At 41.1% G+C, this 23,655-nt stretch overlaps 1 protein-coding gene across 3 annotated transcripts in view; it reads left to right on the top strand.

Annotated features, from left to right (window-relative positions):
* The first annotated feature begins 9,063 nt into the window (after positions 1-9,063).
* LOC138142125 (zinc finger protein 345-like) overlaps positions 9,064-23,655 on the top strand; it is a 30,604-nt gene continuing 16,012 nt past the window's right edge. For 2 of the 3 annotated variants that reach the window (XM_069063094.1, XM_069063097.1), the window contains exons 1-2: positions 9,064-9,170; positions 13,569-13,685. The gene's annotated coding sequence lies outside the window, so the exon portion shown is untranslated. Of the gene's footprint in view, positions 9,171-13,568; positions 13,686-15,709; positions 15,788-23,655 lie in introns of all 3 variants that reach the window. The other variant, XM_069063096.1, reaches the window with a different exon arrangement.

Raw genomic sequence — 23,655 nt, forward strand, 5'->3', positions numbered from 1 at the left:
AGAAACAGAGACAGACAGAAACAGAGAGACAGAGAAACAGAGACAGAGAGACAGAAACAGAGAGAGAGAGACAGAGAAACAGAGGCAGAGAGACAGAAATAGAGAGAGACACAGAGAAACAGAGACAGAGAGACAGAAACAGAGAGAGAGAGAGAAACAGAGACAGAGAGACAGAAAGAGAGAGAGACAGAGAAACAGAGACAGACAGAAACAGAGACAGAAAAACAGAGACAGAGAGACAGAAACAGAGAGACAGAGAAAGAGACAGAGAGACAGAAACAGAGAGACACAGAGAAACAGAGACAGACAGAAACAGAGAGAGACAGAGAAACAGAGACAGAGAGACAGAAACAGAGAGAGACAGAGAAACAGAGGCAGAGAGACAGAAATAGAGAGACACAGAGAAACAGAGACAGAGAGACAGAAACAGAGAGAGACAGAAACAGAGAGAGAGACAGAGAAACAGAGACAGAGAGACATAAACAGAGAGAGAGAGACAGAGAAACAGAGACAGAGAGACAGAAAAAGAGAGAGAGAGACAGAGAAACAGACAGAAATAGAGAGAGACAGAGAAACAGAGACAGAGAGACAGAAATAGAGAGACAGAGAGACAGAAATAGAGAGACAGAAATAGAGACAGAAACAGAGAGACAGAGACAGAGAAACAGAGACAGAGAGACAGAAATAGAGAGAGACAGAGAGAGATTGATTTCCTTTTTCCCTCTTCTTGTGGCTCTCTCTTCCCTCTGTCACCATGGTTATTTGTTCACATTTTCTGTGGTGAGATGGCCTTCTTTTCACTTCCCCATCTATCCTTCATATTGCAGTTATACTTTGATTGGTAATTCTCCTGCGAAAGAAGCTACTTATCAAACTTAGCAGTCTCACCAAATATATCTAAATCCTGCAGAACACCATTGGTATGCAGCATATGTTTCAATGGTAAAATCAGACACCATCTCTGCTTACTCCCAGTGTTTTCCTTCAGGAAATGGGTGATTGGTTGATTTGTAGAAATACCTTTCGAATGTAATGAACGTGAGGAAATCTTCAAGGGTCTTAGTCAACATTGTAGAAAGATGAAATAAAGCACAGATTGACTTGCTTGTAAGAGGTGAGGGTAGGATTCATCTTTGGAGGGTTCAGATGGCCCAAGTACAGAGGTCATTGGGGCAGGTATCATGTGATAGTGAGTCCAGTGGATTCCTGAAGCAGGAGGTACTGTGGGCCCTAGCAGGGAAGAGCTAGCCCACTCCTCTTCTAAGCTTAGACCATTTCTTCGTAGTCCTCCTGCCTGTCATTTCCATACTCCTTAAAAGCCTCCCTCCAGCTAATCTTTACTTTATCTTCTTTGTGCTAGGCACCATCCCTCTTTCCCAGTCATCACTCCTTTGTTTGCCTGTCCTTGCCCTATTCCTATCCTCTCCTTCTGTCTTTGAAGGTGTACATACAAATCTGACAAATCTTCATATATCTACTAGGCAATTTGAAGGTCCTGACCCTTTGTTTCAGATGAGCAGATTCCTTTTTGGAGCACAGGGGAAAGGTGACAGTAATATTCTCTCTTTCAATCATTTAAGAAGATAAGCTTGAGATTGAAAATAAAAAATTAATTCCAAAGGAAGACCTTTTTGAGGAAGTTCAATCAAATTAGATTATATCAACAGAATACCAAAAGGGGCCTTTCTAGGGCTCTGATGCTGAGATTGTGACCAAGAGGGTAGCTTAGGGAGACAGGAGGGAAACACACTGGAGAGGAGACTGACCCATATGCTTTCTCTAGAGACAGGTTTCAGCGGACTGTTGCCCACAGGAATGCTCCACAGAGGAGAAAGGCTGTCACTTGTGAGTGTGAAAGAATTCTAAATCTTGTTCTAGAACAGACAGATCTGTCAGAGATAAGTGACACATATGTCCAGAATTGTGGTATTATGAGAAATCAGAATAAATACAAAAGAGAAAAATCCTATGAATGGAAGGAATGTGGGGAATTCTTCAGGGATTACATGTTGGTAAGGTCTTATTCAATCTAGTGGCAGAATTCTTTGAGGTGAGAAGTCCCATGAATGTAACGATTTTGGGAAACTTCAAGTGGAGTTTTGTCCTTGTGGATCATCAAAGCATTTGTAGTAGAGAGAGTTTTTGAATGTGATGCGTGTAAGAGGGCCTTCAACAGGAAAGCCAACTTTCTTAGCCATCAGAGAATTCACAGTGGAGAGAAACCCTATGAATGTGAGGAAATCTTTAGGCCTTAGAAAACACCAGAGCATCCATAGTGGAGAGAAGTACTGGAAACATTTTGAGTGTGGTAAAGCTTTTGGTAGGAGCTCAAACTTTATTTGTTATCAGAAAACTCATGAACAGAAGCCTATGAATGCAGTGAATATCAACATGCCGTTAGTGGACACACAAGTCTTGGTCAACTATGTTGAACTCATAGTAGTGAGAAGACCTTATGAATGCAACAAATGTGAGGAGTTCTTTAGGCAGACCTTTGTACTTTTCAAGCATTGGAGAACTTATAATGGAGAAAAACCTTACAGATGTCATGTGTGGGAAAGCTTCATTGCCATCGAAGAATGGAGAGAAACCTTATGGATACAACGAATGTGGGAAAACCTTCAGTGGGACTTCAGTACTTACTGAGCATCATAAAATTCACACCAAAGGCTGACTGTTTGAATATTTTCCATGCACTAAGGTCTTATAGCTTTGTTATGTCTCTGACAATCCACAGCGGAGTCCCATTTCCGTAAATTATTGCTGTGGTGTCTCATGTTGATTCGTCTTTAGTAACGATTTAGACATCTTTGGAATTCCCTCTTTTCTCTCCATATAGTACTTCTCAACACATAACTATTCTTTTTGCATCTAGTCTCTCCCCCACTTCCCACTCCTTTCTGTCCCACACACACTGACCAATCGAAGGTTCCTAAAATCCAAACTTTCATCATATTCTTTCTTTCTCTGCTTAGTCAATAAGATGCCACATTACCTCTTATTTCCTCTGCTCTAAACTTCGAGGCTTGGTAAGGCTATTTAACATGAGGGCTATCTATGTGCCCCAAATGTGGCCTGCCATCCCTCTAAGTTCTAAAATAGGAACTGATTGGCACTCACCTATCAGGTGGAGAGCTTCATGCCCAAGGCATGCTCCTGAGGCTAACAATCCATTCAGCTATGGGTAGGAAAGGCTCCCAGAAGGAGTCAGTCAGCAAGTGTTTTGTAAGTGCCTACTTTGTGCCAGGCACTGAGCTTGGATCTGGCAAGCCAGAGCCAAGCATGAAACATCTTTCTGTTTCCTTGGGGCTTACATTCTAATGGGCAAGGCCATATGAGCCTGTATGGGTACACAGAAGCTATAGAATAATTTCTATTTATCAAGTTCTTTAAGGTTTGCAACGTGCTTTCCATAGGTTGTCTCATTTGCTTCACAGCAATACTGAGATAGGTGCAATTATCACCCCCAATTTGACTTGCCCGGAATCATAAATAATAGGTCATTTGGATGAAATTTAAATCACATGATAATAGAATTTCAGACCTGGGAGGGACTTTAGAGATCACTCCCTGCCCCATCATTTTATAGGTGAGAAATCAGAAATTTGGAGAAATTGTAACTGGATAGGACCATAAAATCAAGTAGTGTCAGGGAAAAGTCAAGATAAGATGCTGTAAGTAAAAGGTAATCTGTAAACATAGTAAGTGTTTATGAAAAATATTTCAACAGAAAACAGGTAGTGATATGACCAGGGCAAACCAACAGTTCCACAAAGAGTCCAGGAAAAGCACCATCAAAGAGTCATCATTGTCCCCCTAGGACTGACCAGTGATCTGCTTTGCTAAAGGTTGCAGCCTCCAGGGATAGCTCTTTCCCTAGGGAAGAAGGGGCTATGGTTTGATGACTGTGTTTTTTAATTTTAAAATTAATTTTTAAATTAAATTTTAAAAAATAATTTTAATTAAATTTTTGTTACTTTTCAATATTTACTTTGATAAAATTTTGAGTTTCAAATTTTTTTTGCCCTCCCTCAAACGACATGCAATCTGACAGAGGTTATACATGTACCATCATATTAAACCTATTTCTACACTGCTCATGTTATAAAAGAAGAATCAGAACAAATGGGAAAAACCATGAGAAAGAAAAGACAAAAAACAACAAAAAAAGTGAAAATAGTACGCTTCCATCTGCATTCTGATTCCATAGTTCTTTCTCCCGACGTGGGTGGCATTTTCCTTGATGACTGTATTTCATGAAATGAACTCTCCTTTTACCAAAGAATCTTTGGTCTCATTTTGTTTCCTATGTGAAACCTAAATTGCTTTCACTTCTCTCTAGCCCTTTCTTGTATCAACAGAATCTTCCCTATACAAATTAAAGAAATACAGTCAAGGGAAAAAATCCACAAGCCAATGGTGGTAGACAGTGGATGCTTTGTTCTGCCTTTGTAATGCACCACTTCTACTCTGTATTTTAAAAAGAAATTCTTTTTTATTATGAACTTCCCAGACATAAATATTTCCATATGAAAAGGGCAGAAAAAGATTATATGAAACCATGAATATTATATATAGTTTGTTTTTTCCAAGTACAGATTATATTTTAACACATATCAGTAATGCCCTGCTTGTCTGTGTTCTTTTCTTTTTTTCTTGTAATTAAAAAAAATTAATTTGTTTATTTACTTTTAGTTTACAGCATTCAGTTTCACAATCCCTTGAGTTTCAAATTTTCTCCCTCTTCTCCCCCTGACCATGACTGCATGCCGTCAAACATAGGTTCTACAAATACCTTCACATTAAACATTTGTTATGATTATAAGCAATGGAATGAACAATGGAAAAGAGGAAACAAAACAAAACAAGAAAAAGAAAGAGCAAGTCGTTTGCTTCACTCTGCATTCAGACTCTGTAATTCTTTCTCTGGATGTGGACATCTCTCTCCATCATGAGTCTTTTGGAGTTGTCTTATAACCTTACATTGCTGACAGGAGTCCCGTCTATCAAGGTTAGTCATCACACATACGTTGTGTCTATAATTGTGTGCAAATTTCTCCTGGTTCTGCTCTTCTCAATCAATATCAGTTTATATAAGTCTTTCCAAGTTATTACGAAGTCTGTCTGCCCCTCATTTCTTATAGCATAATAGTATTCCATTACATTCATATACCACTTGTTCAGCCATTCCCCAGTTGATGGGCATCCCCTTGATTTCCAATTCTTTGCCACCACAAAAAGAGCTGCTATAAATATTTTTGTACATATGGGTCTTCCTCCCACTTCTATGGTCTCTTTCGGATACAACCCTAGAAGTGGTATTGCTGGGTCAAAGGGTATATGCACTTATTTATAGCCCTTTGGGCATAATTCTAGATTGTTCTCCAGAATGATTGACAACTCCACCAGTAATGCATGAGTGTTCCAATTTGTCCACATCCTCTCCAGCATTTATTATTTCCCTGTTTTGTCATCTTAGCCAATCTAGCTGGTGAGATGTGGTATCTCAGAGTTGTTTCAATTTGCATTTCTCTAATCAATAGTGATTTAGAGCATTTTTTCACATGCTTATAGGTATCTTTCATTCTATCCTCTGAAAACTGCCTTTTCATATCCTTTGACCATTTATCAATTGGGGAATAACTTGTATTCTTATAGATTTGACTCAATTCTTTGTATATTTTAGAAATGAGGCCTTTATAAGAGACACTGGTTGTAAAAATTCTTTCCCAATTTTCCACTTCCCTCTAAATCTTGATTACATTGGCTTTATTTGTACAGAAACTTTTCAATTTAATGTAATCAAAATTATCCATTTTATAATGCTCTCTACTTCTTTTTTTGTCATAAAATCTTCCCTTCTCCATAAATCTGACAGGTAAACTATTCTTTGCTCTCCAAGATTGCTTACAGTATCAGCCTTTATACCTAGATTGTGCACCCATTTTGACTTAATTTTGGTATATGGTGTTAGATATTGGTCTATGCTGAGTTTCTGCCATACTATCTTCCAGTTTTCCCAGAAGTTTTTGTCAAATAGTGAGTTCTTATCCCCAAAACTGGGGTCTTTGGGTTTATCAAATAGTAGATTACTATTGTCATTGACTGCTGAGTCTCATGTACCTATCTGTGTTCTTTTCTGAATTTCCTTTTCTCCTTGGTATACTTTTAATGTTTCCTTGACACCTGTCCATTTTTTTTTATCACTATACTGTCCCTTCGCAGCCTTTCCTCAATAAAAGCCCTCTCTTGTAACAAGTGAGTATAATCAATTACAATAAATTCATGCATTGTCTGTATCTGAAAATATATCTCATTCTTCCCTCTAGGCCATCACATCTCTCCCAAGAGGTAGGAAGTAGGTTTCGTCCTGAGCCTTTTGGAGTCATGACTGTTCATTTCGTTGACTTGAGTTCCTAGTCTTTCACAGTTGTTTTCCTTTATGTTCTGGTTTTGCTCATTTCCCTCTGTATCAGTTCATACAGGTCTTCCTAGGGTTCTTGAAATCTGCCCCTTGACAAGTGTAAGATGATCGAGAAGCATATCTAGGTCCACGTGAAAAGAATCTGGAGTTTTAATCGACTGGAGACTGAAAGGATGGATATGGCATCTCCAGAAGCTAATGGGACATGAGGTTTCTTTCAGCTTGTCTTGAATTCAAGGTTTTTTTGGGGGGAGTGGGGGCTTTTGTAGCCTGATATGCTAAATATTAGCCATGAAACCCATTTCTTTCCCAGTTGCTATGCAGAAAACCAGTCCCAAGTGCCAGCTAGTGACTCCTGAGTTAACCCTCTAAATGTGGAGATGATCTCTCTGTCTTTTCGACTGACTCAGACCACCCCTTCCCTTTGGGTTCATGATCATATATGTAACATGGTCATTCCCAGGGAGGTGGCTAGACTGGGGGGACACAGAAGGGCAAGAGATCACTCACAGATTGGCAGAGAGCCAATCTGACTCAACTGCTGAAAGTGAGGAGTGTAAAAGAATCAAGATTTAAAAACAGTCCACAGGGAGCCATGCAGATCAGCCAGTCAAGCAATTATTAAGCACTTACTGTGTGCCAGACACTGTGCTAAGTACTGCTCCCCCTACACACAGGCGAAAAGATAGACACTGAGGGATTAAGTCTAGAATGAGGGGAAACTGAGGAAGACACCTGAGACCTCCCCTTGGAGCTTTGGTTCCCTGGTTCCTTAGAATAGGTTGGTGGGACTGCCTTCTATCAGGGCTACCCAGTCAGCCCCTCTCTGTAGTCCCTTTGCACAGAGCTCCCACTATCTAGCCAAACCTCAAGAAGGTCCGTTTCTGTCCTCAAGAATCCCAGATAAGGAGGAGGTCAGGATTGGACCTACAAACCTATTTGAGGACTGACTCATGGCTACCTTCCACACACCAGTAAAGTGGCCAGCCGAGGCCCCCTAGCTTGGTGGTCAGGGTTGGCTGGGCCAGTGGACTTATTCAGAATCTGGAGTCTTTATGTTTTCATTTTAGCCAGTCAATTCCAAAGATTTCAGGAAGTATCCTAGCTTGAAGTGTTGGTAGGCCCAGTGTTAACAGACTGGGATTTGGAACCAAATATTTAAGTCAATTTTTCTGGGTTTTTATTCTATTGTCTTGGTATTACTGTCTAGAGTCAGGGAAGCCTGAGTTCAAATGCAGTCTCAGATACTTAATAAATGTGTATTGATTGACCCTGGGTAAGTCATTTAACCTGTTTGCCTCAATTTCCTCATCTGTAAAATGGGGGTAATAATCACACATACCTCCCAGGGTTGTGGTGAGGATCAGAAACAGCACAGTGCCTAGCATGTAGTATGCACCAAATGAATGTTAGCTGTTATTATTAGAATTAACTGTTGCAGAGTCCTAGGGGTATCCTGGTATGGAAACTCCCACCAGCAAAGCAGGGTGACAAGTCTTCTGCAATTCCAAGTGGTAGAGTTGCCAAATGAAATTTCATGATGACAAGTCCAAAGTCCTATAGGTGCATCAAAACAATTTGGTAAGTAGAAGATGGGAGGGAGGTATGTGCAGGAAGTCTGGGCTTTTTACTGGATTGGAAGGTTGAGATGACGGAATGACATGGCATCCCCAAAGTTAATGGGATGTTCGGCTGCATTGGGCTACTCTTCAATGTTTGGAAAACCAGCCAGCCACTGAGTGGGGACCTGCCAACCCTCTAAACCTGGACTGGGCTTCTCCCTCTTTCCTAATTAGCATGAGCCCGCCCCTCATTAGCATGTGAGCCCTTGAGGGCATGGCCAGGACAGGTGTTTGCTAGTCCCTGTGTTGAACCCCTCCCCCCCCAAGCTTCACCGCTTGTTGCTGCTTTCCCCCTGTGACTGTGTCTTCCATGGAATGATTCTAGCTATGCTGTTGTCTTAATAAAGGCTTGTTGGTTGACTCTATTTGTATGTGACAGGCTCTTCTAGGATGATGGCTAGTTAGAGTGCTGTCCAAAAGCCTCACACGCCGCCTCTCATTTTCACCCTACAGCAACCTGGTGAAGTCTGTGTTTTAATTATCCAGCCTTTCCAGATTAGAAAACTGAGGCTGAAAGAGGTTGTGAATGGTGCCCAGGTTTCCAGGCCAGGGTTTGAGGAAGGACTGGAACCGGGGCTTCCCGAATGTGAGGTCAGGGCCCTATCTGTTAAAATACCTAGAACTCTCCCATGTAACAAGGCACTACAGTTGAGTAAAACAAAGCAACATCTCAGTCGTTTGTGGCAATGTATGCCTTATTCAGCACCTGTAGCCCTCCACCTCTGTCCAAAGGAAGAGGCTTGCCGTGATGTCAGAAGGCTGGAGGCAAGTCACTGGTCGCTACATTGATCACAGTTCTGAGGTCTTTCCATGTTGCTGTGGTCACCCTGTGAACTGGCTTTCTTGGCTCTCCATCCCCTCTTCGTAGTTCCTCCCTCCATCCTCCTTCCCAGTCCTCTCTCTCCGGGTGCCCCGCCCCTCCTCTGGGGCCTCCCCATCTCGGGGCCCCTTTCCCCTCCCCTCCCCACTCCCCAGGTTGGGTGGGGAGCTGAGCCACCGAGATGTGCAGACCTCCGAGGCATCATAGAGGGGTTCCGGAAGCTCCCAGCAAGGGGCTGCAGGCTTCCTCGGCTCTCTGGCCAGTGGGGGCACTTCCTGCCACGCCAGCACCAGCTCTGGACTCGGTGAGTGCAGGGTACCGGAGCTTGGGGCTCCGGAGGGCTGCGGGGGTGGAGTGGCGGGGCACCAGGGAGAGCGCGGAATTTGGGTACCATTCGCTGAAGTCTCCTGTCCCAGCTTCAATTTCCACATCTGTAAAATGGGATGAGCTTGCATTCCCCCCTTCTACCCTGGCCGTTGTGGGGACACGTCTAATTAGCGTGGTGTGGGGGGAAAGCGCTCCCAACTTGGGAGTCCGGACACCTGAGTTCGCATCCCGCCACTGACAATGACTACCTCTGTGACCTTGGGCGAATCGCTTAACCTCCCTCTTTGGGCCTCCGTTTCCTTTTCTGTAAAATTGAGGAGGTTGATCTATGAGCTTCTAAATTCTCTGCCAGCTCCAGATCTCTGATCCCATAAGCTTTGTAACCTTTAGACAGCGTGGAAATGTGGGCTATTTCACAGTCTCTGACTTCCCCAGCCCGCCCCGTGCCTTCTTGTGCCATCTCCCCATCCCCTGCCAGTCATCCTTGAGCCCACTCATCCCTCCCCGATCTTGGATCCAAGCTTCTTGGAGGGGTGTGGGGGAGGGGAGAGGTGGGGTGTCTGTGCTGCAGTGGAGAAAATTCTGACTAGGCCACCGATTGCTACCTGGGTCACCTGGGACAAGCCTTTACCTCCTTGGATCTTGGGTTACTCATCTCTGCAAGGAAGGGACCCTTTCCAGTTCTGTATTTGTGATCCAATCAGATTGTCATTCCCCCTACACATTGTGTGTGCATGTTCACTTCTTCATATCATAGGTGCAAGACTCTTGTCTGTATGTTTGCTGTTGGTACCTATGTCTGGTTGCTAAATGGCTGATAAGCAGGTGATTAGGAAGAAGCAGAGTAATGGATGGGTGAAAATCAGTATCCCAGTGCCTGGGGAGCCGGGATGTGTGTGGAATTCAGAGAGAAAATCAGAGATGCCTTAGTTATGGCCCTCCATGGTGGAATTGGCCAGGTTGGGAGATCAGGCTGCTCGAGCCACTCAGAGTCTCCAGCCTCCTTCAACACTCAGCTCAAGCTGCATCTCCTCTGGGAAGCCTTGGTGAGCACCCTCCCTGCCCCCACTCCCTTCTTTTCTGGTAGATGTTGGTTGAGATCTTCTTATCGGTGTACTTGGCTCTCCTGATAGGATCCAGCAAAGAATAGACAGCAGAGCCCGATTCCCTTCTGTCCCTTGTAGCCCCAGTGCCTAGCCCACAGTTAAGTGCTTAATGCTTGTTTACTGACACCTGAGCTTTTTGCCCATGTGTCAGGATTTACAAAATGCTCTCCTTTCGACACTGTTATGAGAAAGCTTGTGTTATCTCCAGTTTCAGAAAGGTTAAGTGAGTCACTGAGGATCATGTAGCTAGCAAAGGTCTGAGGTGTCACTTGAAATTTTGTCCTTCTGTTCCCTCGTCCAGTCCCTTTCTTCCATCACAGGACCAACATTTTGTGGTCAGGGATATGCTGGAGCCAGTTCAGAGTGGGAATTGATTGTTAAATTTCTGTGTGAGCATTTTTGCCTTGGAAATCAGTAAATGCTACAAATCAGGGCTTGATGTATTTTGTTGTTTGTCTAGGCTTAAGAAAGTGATGGAGGACATGTCAAAATGAAGATTAAATTTAAACCTGTGTTGTGTATACATTTCCCCCCTGGAAAGCCTGTTGTTAAACATTTATCAGCACATCCCTGGGGGTACTTCTACTTCAGTACCTGAAATTAAATTTGCATTTTTCTTCTGTTCAAGATACATTGTTAGGTTCTCCACTGTATCTCCACTGTTTGGGAAACAAGGCCATAAATTGGCCCTTGGTCTCATTTGCTTGTGTTTTTTTTGTAATTGTCTTCTAATCATTTAACTATGTATTAGGTAACAGGCTGTAAGAAACTTCGGGAGGAGAGCAGGTCTTCCTTCCCTTCCTGTCCATTTCCTTGCTCTTACTGTAAGCCCAGTCACCTAGAAGGTGCTTAGTAAATGACCATTCATTGGTCAGCTTCTTATTGAATCGATCAATGACTGTTCTCTTATTTTTGGGTTAGAAGTTATTTTGCTGAGGAGCCATGGATCCTGGTGCCTGAGATGCCTGGATCCTGGGTCTCTGGGGTCTGCTTCTCTGCCTCTTGACCTTTGGGCACTTTCTACGACAGGGCTGAGTCTCTTAGGTTCTGCTCCAGTGCCAACTCCGGTTCTTTTCATGGTGCCTGATTGGACAAAATCTTAGAATATTTCCTGAGGGATGGCTTGCATTTGTATCAGATCACTTTAAGTGGTAGAAGGCCCAGTTCAGGTTTTCTTTGGGCCTCTCAGGAGGTGAGTGATGTAGAAACAAAAAATGGAAAGGAAGTTTTGTTACAAACCAGTTTTCAAAAATATTTGTCAATATTGTCTTCCCTTTCCTGTTCGTTTTTAGGAGGCACGTGTCAAACATTTTCCTATTTCATATCACTTGCTATAGTAGAGAAAATGAAAAATGATTTAACTGCTTTATTAAATGAAGGTGGTTAAGTAGGTCCTTGTGAAATTATTGGGAGATGAGCCATCTCTGATTCAGCCTGGATAATTAGGACAGGTGTGGATTTTCTTTTGAACCATTTTATATGAAGGGAACAGTCCCTACCCACAGCTCCCCAGGCAATGCTGATTAATATTACTTATTCCCTGAGAATTGTAAAGTGTGTTTGTAACATGCTGTGCATCCAGATTGGGTACTTCCACAAAGAAACCATGTGAGATCAGTAGGGTAGTTATCTCTGTCCTCATTTTACAGATGAGGCCCAGGGGAATTAGATGACTTATTCCACGTGAAGCAGCTAGTTAATGGCAGAAGCAGGACCTGGACACAGTTTTTTTTCTTCAATAATGAAAAATAAGCAGGATCACTTCAGAATTTTAAATTTCATTTTAATTTACTTTTTAACCCTCATTAAATGGAGTCTTTTGGCTAAATCATTATGGGGAATTGGAATTTTATAATATTCAGCTAACTTATTCTTTGTCTGCCTTTTTACTTATAAGACTGGAAAAGAAAGAGCTTTCTTGCATTTTTATTTTCTCCAAACCTCCCCCCATTTAAAAATTTAGAATTAATGGGGCAGCTAGGTGTCACAGTGAATAGAATACTAACCCTAGAGTCAGGAGGACCTAAGTTCAAATCCAGACTCAGACACTTAACACAAAAAACTTGGACAAGTTACAACCCCAATTGCCCTATCTTCCCCCCTCCAAAAAGCAAAAAAATAAAATAAAAATTTAGAATTAATTAGTTCAAAGGAAGAAAACATTTTTATTTCTTCTCAGCAGAAATGCTACTGCATTTTAAAGCTGAGTTCTTTATTTAAATAGCAGTCAACAATTTGTTGGTAATAGCTTTTCCTTAAAACATTATTATTGAACACATTTAAAAAAATAATTCAGTCTTGCTCTTGAAACATTTTTTCTAGGTAGAATAAAAGAAGGAAGAGTGCTAGCCTGTGCTAGATTGACCCTCTTATAAATATTGAGACTATTGTTGAGGAAATGAGCTACAAACAGGGCCAGGTGTGATCTGGCGGCAAGACTTCTCTGATAAGAGAATTGTGGGTGTTATGTCTCATGTCCTATGTAATCTGAAATCCTGATTCCAGTTCCTTGGTAACATCTTCCAAAGCTTTGGGGATGTGGTGTGGGGGTGGGTTGTGGTTAGAAATTTAGAGTATTGTCATTTTCTAGATGGCCTAAATAATGTTGCTTTGTGGATGAGATGCAAAGCCATTGTTAACAGCCCCTCTGACTTTGTAGTAGCTTTCAATGATAGTGTCGTTGATCACTTACTGGATGCTGTCACATGCAGGACTTTCTAAAGGTTTGAGACCACTGGCTTTCTGGCATCTCCCAAGTTGTAATATATTTATCCTGGTTTGTTAATAATTTTCACACCCCTCTCTCCAAATTGAACTTTGGGTTAAATTCTTTTCCAGCCTGCGTTTATCATGTGCTCTGATTGCTCCATAGGCCATATTGCACTGAGTCCACGGGGGCAAAACCAAAGGCATCCCCTCCTTTCTCATCCTTTGGCTGCTTCTCAATCCATCATCCAAGGCGAGTGAAGCTTTGGCAGCTCCGGGATCAGGACCCAGTGCTGTTCCTTCTTTGTCTCTTTTGATTCTGTTCCTTTGAATCTGAGCAGTCCAAGGGTGAGGATAGTCAGTCTCCATGTTTGTGCTTTGGAGGATCTTGGGCCCACATCTCTTCACCTTCTTCTACTCTCAGGTCTCATAGAAGAAGGCCATGTCCATCTTGGCCCTGGGTAACTTGAGATGGTGCGAAGGGAAGGGTTGAGTGGGGTGATGAAGTTTTCTTGTCATTTTATATTTGGATTACTTTCAAGAATCAATCTGTTTTCTCTTAGGTGATCTGCCTGCTGCTGCCAGGTGACTCGTCATACCCCAGATGGGATCATAGAATCATAGATTTGGAGCTGGAAGGGACCTATGGGGCCATCTAGTTTAGCCCCTTCATTTTACAGGTGAGGAAACTGAGGCCCAGAGAAGTTAAGTGACTTCTCCACCGTCGCCTAGTCTTGGAGGAAGGTTAGAATTCCTTTTACACTTTTTATTTTCTCTTAAAACGCTTAGCACAGTGCTGGGCAAGTTATAGGTACTTAATAACTGCTAGCTGACTGACTCATCAACTGACGGACACAAATAGTCTGCTTTAACAGTTTTGCCAAACACTTATTTTTAAAATGATCTTTATATGCAGCAAGTTTACAAAGCAAAATATCTGATTAGGTACAATTTAATACCTTTCTCACTAATCTCAAGAGAGCCTTCACTTATTCAACCTCTAGTCTGATGTACAGAATGTAAATTGCATGTTCCTTTTAAACACCATTTGACTCAGTCAGAAAATATGGAACTTAATCCTGAACCTTCCACATTCTGGTCACCAGTTTTGCCAGGGACAAGTTATTCCTGGAGTCTGACTTTCCTTAGGTATAGGATGATGATCATGATGCTTAGGTTAGCTACCTCCTAGGCTGTTGGGAGGGTCATATGGGCTAATGTAGGTAAGGTGGACTAGGATTAGGGACTAGACTTGGGATTTCATCAGGGTATGGTCAGCTCCACGGAGGCAGGCAGACCCTTGGACCTCCTCTGCAATGTTTCTGGGGCCTGAGAGGTACTTCCTGTGTGCCACATGAGGCAACCTGCCCAGTGGATGGCAAAGGCAGGACAGGCCCCCAGACTTCCCTGTCTTTGAGACTAGCTCTCTAACCACTACTCCACCCTGTCTCAAGATTGGTAAAATACTTTGTGACTATCAGCTGTCGTCATTTATCATCAGGAGGAAGTTTGGCATAGAATTGAATGTCTTTGGTGTCATGGCTCCCACTGGCAGGCTCCGAATGATATTTTTAAATGCTAAATTTATGTTAGAGATTAGTGAAAATAATGATTTTTTTCCCTTCTGACTTCAGTGACTCCCTGAAATCTATCAAGGGGTCTATAGACCCCAAGTTAAGAACCCCTGCCATAGAGGATGGAGAACTATCCTCGGTCAGGAAGACCTGGGCTCAGGGCCTGTTTGTAACATATACTGGCTTGGTGACCATGGATAAGTCACGGAACCCATTACTGCCCCCCAGGCAAGTCTCTAAAATTATAAATTGTAGAACAGTTGCTGATCAACATTAGTCAAGAGAAATGCCTTCCTGGGAGTAAAAAAATAACAGTTCTGGAAAAACAAAATAATTATGATAATTATTATCATATATAGCATATATATGATAATGTATTATATTATCATATATTATTATCATATCAAATATTATAACTATGACAATTTATTTACAGTAAAATCTATTTTTTGCAATATATACACAGAACCAGTGTTCCGAAGTTCAGGTGACAGTTGAAAGCTCTTCCTCCTCATTTTCTGTAGCCTCTAGCATCTCTGAGAAAAGACACTCCCTGAACTAGTGTTTCTTTTTGAAAGAGAGAGAGCGCTAACCTTATCTAGCAGTGATTTTCAGACCCTTTTTGCCCTTAGCAAGCACAGGATCATTCATTCTTTGTTGTGGGGAATGGCCCACTGAGCTTTGAAGTTGTCACGTGCCTGCCTTTCCAAGGGAACGAACCGTCCACTTTGGGACACACCATGAGGACCACTGTTGAGAGTCTGGGAGCTTACGGCATTTTTCCAGGAAATAGTGAGTCATCTCTGCCTTAAGCTTACAAAAATCTCTTTTCTCCTAAATGACTTTTGAGACTCTTTTTCAGACAGAGAAGATTTGTTTTCATCTATTTTGGAAACTTGACTCTATTTCATACTGTTTCTCTGCATTGTCACTTTTCATGTTTTTGTGTACAGGCCCCTACTCTAAACAACTTTGTTGGGGTTGCCACCAAAAGCCCTATTTGAGTGCCCCAATGATCCATTTACTGCCAATGGCCTTTGTTCTGATATTTGTTCTCCCATTGGCCTGGACCTTATTTAGGGTTATGTGCACCTGTCACTCATCGCTTGTGTATCTCTGTTCCTTTCCAGGCTCTTCACTAGTTGAGAATTTGACCTGCTTGTCTCCGGCAATTATTATTTTTCCTTTTACTTATAGCTGCACAGCAGGTTAGTGGAAAGCAAGACTGTGCCCCTGTCTTTGGTTGTGAAAGTAGTGTTCATTTCTTGCCCAGCTTTTGGATGTGAACCTCTTCTGAATTTTTAAATTTGCATCAAATTTCTGCTTGGTTGTCGTGAATACCCGCCCCCCATTCTTGTTTGTAATCATATCATCCTGTTTGTTGGTTGTTGCCCGTGATGCTTCATCATTTTTCTCCTTTTGGTAGAGACTTTATATACATTCCATCAGCTTGACAACTAAAACCAACACTGAATTTACAGCTGCTTTTGAGATTAAGGTGACTGCACAAATATATTCCCAGTCGGAATCGGTGTTAGCCCATTCCATATTCTGTCCTTTCTGTTTGGCATTATTCGATGCAGACCTTTTTCACTTTCTAGTAAAGTTTTATAACTTTTGCATAGTCTAAGAAATTGCTATTACCTTGTGTAATTTGTTGCATGTTGCAATATTTTCATCCACTTGTGACTTTTAAATTATGAAGGTGAAGTTGTCATCCTTTCCCTTACTCCTTTTTTGTTGTGAGTTTCTGTTGTCTTGATATTCTGGAGATCTCATACTCATTTTGATAATGTGGCTGTTGATTGTACTGTGTGTAGGCTAATGTTAAATTAACACCTTATTTCCTTTGAGATTCAGCTATCTGTCACCCTCATGTCTTTGGAACAGAGCTGAGAACTAGTAAAGGAAAAAAATGGCTTCCAGTTGTCCCCAGATCCCTGCATTTTCTTCTCTTCTCATAGTATGACCCCTCAGCTACTCACTGAGAGCCTATTTTGTCTTTTAGTCTTGCTTTACACATACTTCAGAGAAGCTCGATTAGCTATTTTTCCAGCCCTCAGCAGATCACAATGGAGGTGGGGACTGTTAGAGGTAGCCACACTGAGTAAAAATACTTTTTTTTACTACCAGTGCCAGTATTGGGGTGGGGATGGGGGCGGGGGAGGGGGGGGGAAGAAACAGAAAAACAGATTCAAATACTCACAAATGGCCTGTGGAGTCATTTAATGTAGAGGCAGTCAACCCCACACAGTATAGTAGGCCTGGTGACATCACTATACTACAACCCAGTATAGAGACAGGGTCCTCTAAAAAAAGACTGCTCCCTTTAAGAAGGCAGACAAGAGTGTCTTCATTTTACAAAGACTGCCATTCAAAATGGTAAATTTTTTAAAGGGTGATGTCTAATATGTCTTGACCCTCAGGTACCTGGAACATCTAGTTAATCCAATGATTTGGCTTACACAGAAAGCTGAAACTTTCCTGTATCCTTTAAACAGCTCTTCAGCTTTGTCAAGCCAATTTACTTAGTAGATTAGTTTTTATTTTCCTAAGATGATCTTTATTAATGATCATCCCTGGTCACTGGCATTTCCATGGTCCCTTGGTCTCTAGAATTGTAGCTTCGTATGAGACTTAAAATTTGGGAGTCAATTCATCATTTCCTTTTGTTTTCATGAATGATTTTCTCTTCATTTTGACCCTTTTGTTTTGCCTAATAAAATATTTTATTTATTTGTTTAGTTTTATAAAGAAATCTGGTGGGACTTTTATTGGAAATGCCAGAAGAGAATTCTGTCATGTAATCATTTATTTTGCCCATCTGAAAGTTGTTTATTGGCTTATGTTCATTTTGATCAAAAGAGACGTCATTCAATATATTTCCCTTTATACTGCTTGGTGTGTATAAGCCAAAAAGCTTTAGCATTTTAAAGAATTGCCTTAAATAGGCATTGTGGTATTTCTTTGGGGGACAATAGTACCTCTGATTTTTCCAGAATTATTTTAATGAAATACAAGTTTCCTTGTATGTTACATGCTATACATTTCTAAGGTTTTAAAGGAAACTTTGTGCTGTTCTCTATATCATTTTTTAGCATATTGCTCATATTAAATAATTATCTTTTATATGTAGTTAATGGTTTTTGTTTTTCTCATGAAAAGATTTTTTTAGCTCTCATTTTTTTTCTTCGTGGTGTTATATGTGCATGAAAAAGCTAGATTTGGAATCAGAGGATCTGGGTGCAAATCTAAACTCTTACACTGGCAACCTATATGGCATTGGGCAAGTCATTTAATTTCTGTTGCCTCATCTACAAAATGAGGGTGTGGGCTAAGTTACCTCCAAGATCCCTTTTAGTTTTAAATAGAAAGGCATTTTCCTTATGTTTAAGACTTGACTTTAACGTTTGTGTTACCCTCATTTCAGAAGTAGCATTGACTAATGCCCTAGCATTAGCATATTGTAAAATTGTGTATATTGTTGGCCTGCTTTTGGAAGCATTTGCAAGGAAAGAGGAAAGGATTGCTTCAGTTTCTGTAGTAGGGACCCAGAATTCTTTTATGCCTGACCTGTTAAGGTTTGGTACTCCAGGCATCTAGGAATTTTCAAATTTTCCCATATTTCTACCTCAAGGGAGATACACACACACAGAGTCTCTCTCTCTCTCTCTCTCTCTCTCTCTCTCTCTCTCTCTCTCTCTCTCTCTCCCTCTCTCTCCCTCTCTCCACATACATATATACATATATAGACACAGAAAGAGAGAGGGGTGTGTGTGTGTGTGTGTGTGTGTGTGTGTGTGTATGTGTATGTGTATACACAGACTGTGTGTGTGTTAGGGGGTGTTCTGAAACTTAATAGGTACCAAATTAAAAACAAATTTGTTCTTGATCTCTAGAGCAAGAGTTAGGGAAGCCTTAGTAGCTTAAAACAGCACTAACAATGTGAATATCTAACTAACAAATATCTGAACAAGGCTTTTTTATTTTTCAAAATTACTTTGCTTCCTGGTATAATCTTTTCTCTTTAGCTAATATTGCTTTTACCCATTCTCTTTTTTCATTTTTTTATAGTCTGGCCCAAGGCCCATCTATTTGTCTCAGTTTTTCTCTCAAATGACCAGGGCTTAGATTTCATTCTTTTGGCTACTGCTTTTTTCTTGGTTTTAATTGCTTGATTTCTGCTCTAATTCTTATAGCATTCTGCTGGGTTGGTAGGAGTAGAAGGGGTTGGGGGTGAGGTGGGGTGTTAAAGTTATTCAATATTTTTCAGGTTCCATTTCCTGATTTAGATGGTATATGCCTTAAAAAAATTTTTTTTAATAACATCCAAATTGTTTCTTTCCTTAATTCTACTTTGGCTGCTGCCCTTAATTGGTGGCTTCACCTCTGGCATATCATTCATTGCTTTTATTGTCTCCTGTATTTCTTTTCAATGTAAGCAGTTATTCCAGGAGTGATTTTCTCAGTTTCTGTGTATATTAGCTATGCTGAGCTTCTCCATTTTTCCATTGTTAATGATACTGTACTATGAGTTAGCAAAAATGCTAAGTTATAGGTGTCTGTTCTTATGTACTTGTTTATTGCCTCCTGATCCATGACCTATTTCAGGCAAAGTTTCTCAGGATGGAGAGAAAGATTTGCCTGTTCTCTCTCAATGAGTTATCTAGATAGTTTGAGTAGTGCTTGGTTTAATTCAAGAAAACATAAAAGCTCAAATTTGTATAGCATTTTCAAGTCAGCAAAGTTCTATAGATAATCTTTTCAGCCTCTGAACAACTACGGATGAAGAAACTGAAGCTCAGAGAGGCATCACACAATTAGTAAGTGTTGGAGGTAGGGTTTGAACCCAAATCAGTGACCAGTGGATAGAGTGCCAGTCCTGGACTTAGGGATACTTGAATCTAGCCTCTGATACTTCTCTGTGATCCTGGGCAAGTCACTTAACCCTATTTGCCTCAGTTTCCTCATGTATAAAATGAGCTGGAGAGGGGTGGCTAGGTGGTGCAGTGAATAGAGCACCGGCCCTGGAGTCAGGAGGACCTGAGTTCAAATTTGGCCTCAGACATTTAACACTTACTAGCCATGTGACCTTGGGCAAGTCACTCAACCCCAATTACCCTGCCCTTCCCCCTCCAAAAAGGAAAAAAAAAAAGAGCTGGAGAAGGAAATGGAAAAGCACTTCAGTCACAAAGAGTTGGAAGTGACTGAAACGACTGAATAACAACTTCCTGACCCCAAGTCTACCATGATCCGATCCACTATACCAGGATACCTCTCTTACTCTTTTTGATATTTGCAATTTGCTAGACTTGTGTTATTTATTATCTTACCCATTATTTCTATAGCCAGTTTTAATAGATGTTCTTTCCAAAATTTGGAGGATTTCTCATCGGAAACAGACTATTAAAATGATTCCATTTATTGTTAAGTAGCATGTTCTTCATCTTGGGCCTTTTTTTCCCTTTAAAATAATTCTGATGGGAAGTGTGTATGCTTGCTTTTTGTCTTTGTTGGACTTGAAAAGTGAGAGACTTAAAGGATGGTGGACTGCCTTGTGAGTTGGAAAGCTCCTCATGGAGCTGGTAGAGAGCTGGTATGTCACATGTGTGGCAGGAAGATCTCAAATGTCCTGAGGCTGCATTTTCTGGGCAGATGGGTGGCCTTACCAATCCAGGCCAGACTCCCTGGTTTCCTTGGAAGGGATGGACTGCTATGTTACTATTTGGGAAAGGATAATTCATTACCTATTTGCAAGTTTGTATACTTTCATACATCCCTAAGCTATTTTAGTGGTTTAATCATGCAAATTAAAATTATTTCATAGGATTTTCTAATTGATATCTGAAATTAGTCACCTGTTTTGGGTTTTGTTGAGCATTGAAAAATTCCCTCCTGGAATGTTGCTCCTTCTTGCATGCCTTTGATCTTGACATATCTTTGCTCTTAGCATGCCTAGCCAACTCCTACCCATTCTTCAAGACCCGGCTTGCGTGTCTTCCTTTGCAGGTAGCACCCAGCTACTCGTGGACTCTTGCTACTCATTGTCTTAGTCGCTGGGCATTTAATCATACAGTGCTTTGTGACTTGTCCTTTATTGCTTTAGTTGTCACCAAACTTTTACGTTGGTATTTAGTTTTTGGTGAGTTTATGCTTTGTCTCCTGAAGTATGCTGCAAGCCCCTAGAGCCTAGTGCTTTGATCATAGTAAGCCTCCCTCAATAAATATTTGTTGATTGATTGACATTAACCCATATGAATCTTTTTTCATGCAGTTTCCTGTGTATAGCATATATTAGTTTTTTTAAAATCCACTCTCCAGACCTTTTACATTTCATTGTATCATTAAGTTCCTTTACAATTAATGAAACAAATTTGTATTCATTTTTGCCTCCTCATCTCTCCTCTTTCCATACCAAACCTTTTTTTTATTTTGAACAATTTTTGTTGAGGGTGCCAAGTCAATAAGCTCAGAATCATCCTTGGCTCTTCCCTTTCTCACTTTCCATCTCAATTTAATTAGTTGCTAAATGTTGTCTTTGAATCTACCTCCCCAACATCTCTTGCCTCCATCACCTAGTTTTAGGCCTTTTTAACCTCTTACCTGGACTATTTCAGCAGCTTCCTAATTGGTCTCCATGCTTTTGACTCTCTTGTCTCAAGTCCATCCTTCATACAGCTGCCAAAGTACCATTCGTAATTAATCCATAGGTCTGACCATGCCACTGCTCTGCTTAGGAAGCTTTAGTGCCTCTGTGTGTGTGTGTGTGTGTGTGTGTGTGTGTGTGTGTGTGTGTGTGTATTTCACCCCTGTGATTTCATTAGTGTAGGAAACTCTAGGTAAAGAGAACTCTTTGCACATACTCTGCATTGTAGAATCTTAGAGAGTTAACTTGGGGCTTATAGAAGTTGTAACTAGCCCAGGGTCACATACACAGCCAGTAGTTATCAGAGAGGGGATCTGAACCCCCCTCTTCTGGATGACAGGCACCCTCTCCATCCTCTAGCCAGAGTTCTCTGTTATCTCTAGGATAAAATGTGAATGCTTCTGTCAGACACAGAATGCTCCTCACAGTCTGCCTCTCACCTACCTTTCCCGACAGTTACATTACTCTACTTTGTACACTCTCCTTTCTACCTAAACTGACCTGTTCTATTTCCTGACCCTGCTAGGAGAGTCACAGCCTCCCTCCATGCCCTCACCAAGGCTGTCTTCCCCACATAGAATGAATGCACTCCCTCCTTGCCTCAGCTTTTTGGAAGCTTCGGCTTCCTGTGTATCTCAGCTTCTGTGTACTGGGCTCTTCTCGAACCCCTCAGTTGTTAGAACACTCTCTTTCCTTTAATTACTTTAAATTTACTTATCTTTGTCAATATTGTATCTCCCCAGTATAATATTCTCTCCTTAAGGGCAGAGACTTTCATTTTTGTTTTGATTGTACCCACAGCAACTTATATTTTTGGGGGGTCAAGACCTGTTATTTCACATGTGTATGGGAGCTCCCACTGTGAAAAATCCCTCTACCACATAGATTAGCAAATTATATATAGTTTCCAGTTTTAGAAAGTTGCCTAGGAGGGCAAGGGATCTGCCCAAGGTCACAATGCTAGTGTCAGTGGGCAACTTCATTCAGATCTTCCTGATTTAGGCTGGCTCTCTGTCCACTTATACCATGATGCTTCTACCCTTGCATATAGTAGGCCCTTAATACATCTTTATTGAATTGAATTATTAACAATGCTTTTATTATACAAGCAATCTAAACGACATCTTATTGTTGTCAAGCATCTTTATGCATACTATAAAAAACACATTTAATTTGTAAATAAACTATCCCACAATATTTTAGGGGTGTAGACGCTTACTCCATGGGTCTTGTTATCCCTCACCTCATGTCTAGCCTTCTGATGGTGAACCTGTCTGAATTTAACTAGACTGCTTGGTCATTGAGGAAATGACAGAGACATATTTGTTGACCTCAATGAGGTGGGCCCTTTACTAGAGCTTCCTCAGGTTGGTTAGACTTGTCAGAGCTTGGCCTCTGCTGGTGTAGCCTCCAAGACCCCAGGATCATCTCTAAGCCATGATTCACTATCAGAGAGGGACTTTCGTAGAGGGCAAACAAGCATTACATCTTCATATTTGACTCTCCTTTTCTTCTTCCTATTAATAGAATATGCATACAACTGCTATAGTATTTAGCCTACTCATAGCTTCCATTCCCCCTTCCATTTTATATGTTCAATTCCAAATGCTACTGTCAATTGAAAGTCTTTTGTTATTGTGCTGTAGGATGGAAAGCGCAACTTGGAGGCAGGCATTTCTGGGGATCCAGTGCTGTTTCTGAACCTCAAGCACCTTTTGAAACTTGACATAGCTGTAACTTGGAAAGTGTAAAAGAAATCTTGCTCACCCTTTATCAAGCCTGTTTTTATGATTTAATTGAACCATGGGGACTGTGACCAATTTGCCAGTGTGGTTGTGGGAAGGTCTGGGACTATATTGGTTACACAGGATGTGTGTTTTTAAAGATCTTTTCTTTTTCCCTAAAGATTTGTGCCCTATTTTGTTTGGGCTGTGCTTCCATTTATCATTTCTTCACTTACATGCTCCTTTTATAGACCGTTTGGGATGGTTTCCTTTGGGCCTTTCTTGCATGTCTGCTATTTCTGTGAATTGGAGGAAACTTCTCCTTGGTTGATTTTCTAACTTCTAGGGGTTTTCAGTTGCTATAGGGTTGAGGTAAAAGACATTTTTTTTCTGCTTTCTTCCTCTTTTTTGCCTTCTACTTTCATAAACTACTTTGCTGTTATCTCCATCTGCTCTCTCCTGAGCTCCAGTTTTGTTCACATCACCAATTGCTGGATGTCCCATAGGTATCTCAAAATCAGCATGTCTAAAACAGAACTCATCTTCCTTCCTTCCCACCTCTTTCTCTCTTTCTTTCTTTCTTTCTTTCTTTCTTTCTTTCTTTCTTTCTTTCTTTCTTTCTTTCTTTCTTTCTTCCTTCCTTCCTTCCTTCCTTCCTTCCTTCCTTCCTTCCTTCCTTTCCTTTCCTTTCCTTTCCTTTCCTTTC

This window comes from Petaurus breviceps, unplaced genomic scaffold (assembly GCF_028583685.1).
Source record: "Petaurus breviceps papuanus isolate PSGF00001 unplaced genomic scaffold, PetGlider_PUasm1.0 90535, whole genome shotgun sequence".
Lineage (NCBI taxonomy): Eukaryota > Metazoa > Chordata > Mammalia > Diprotodontia > Petauridae > Petaurus > Petaurus breviceps.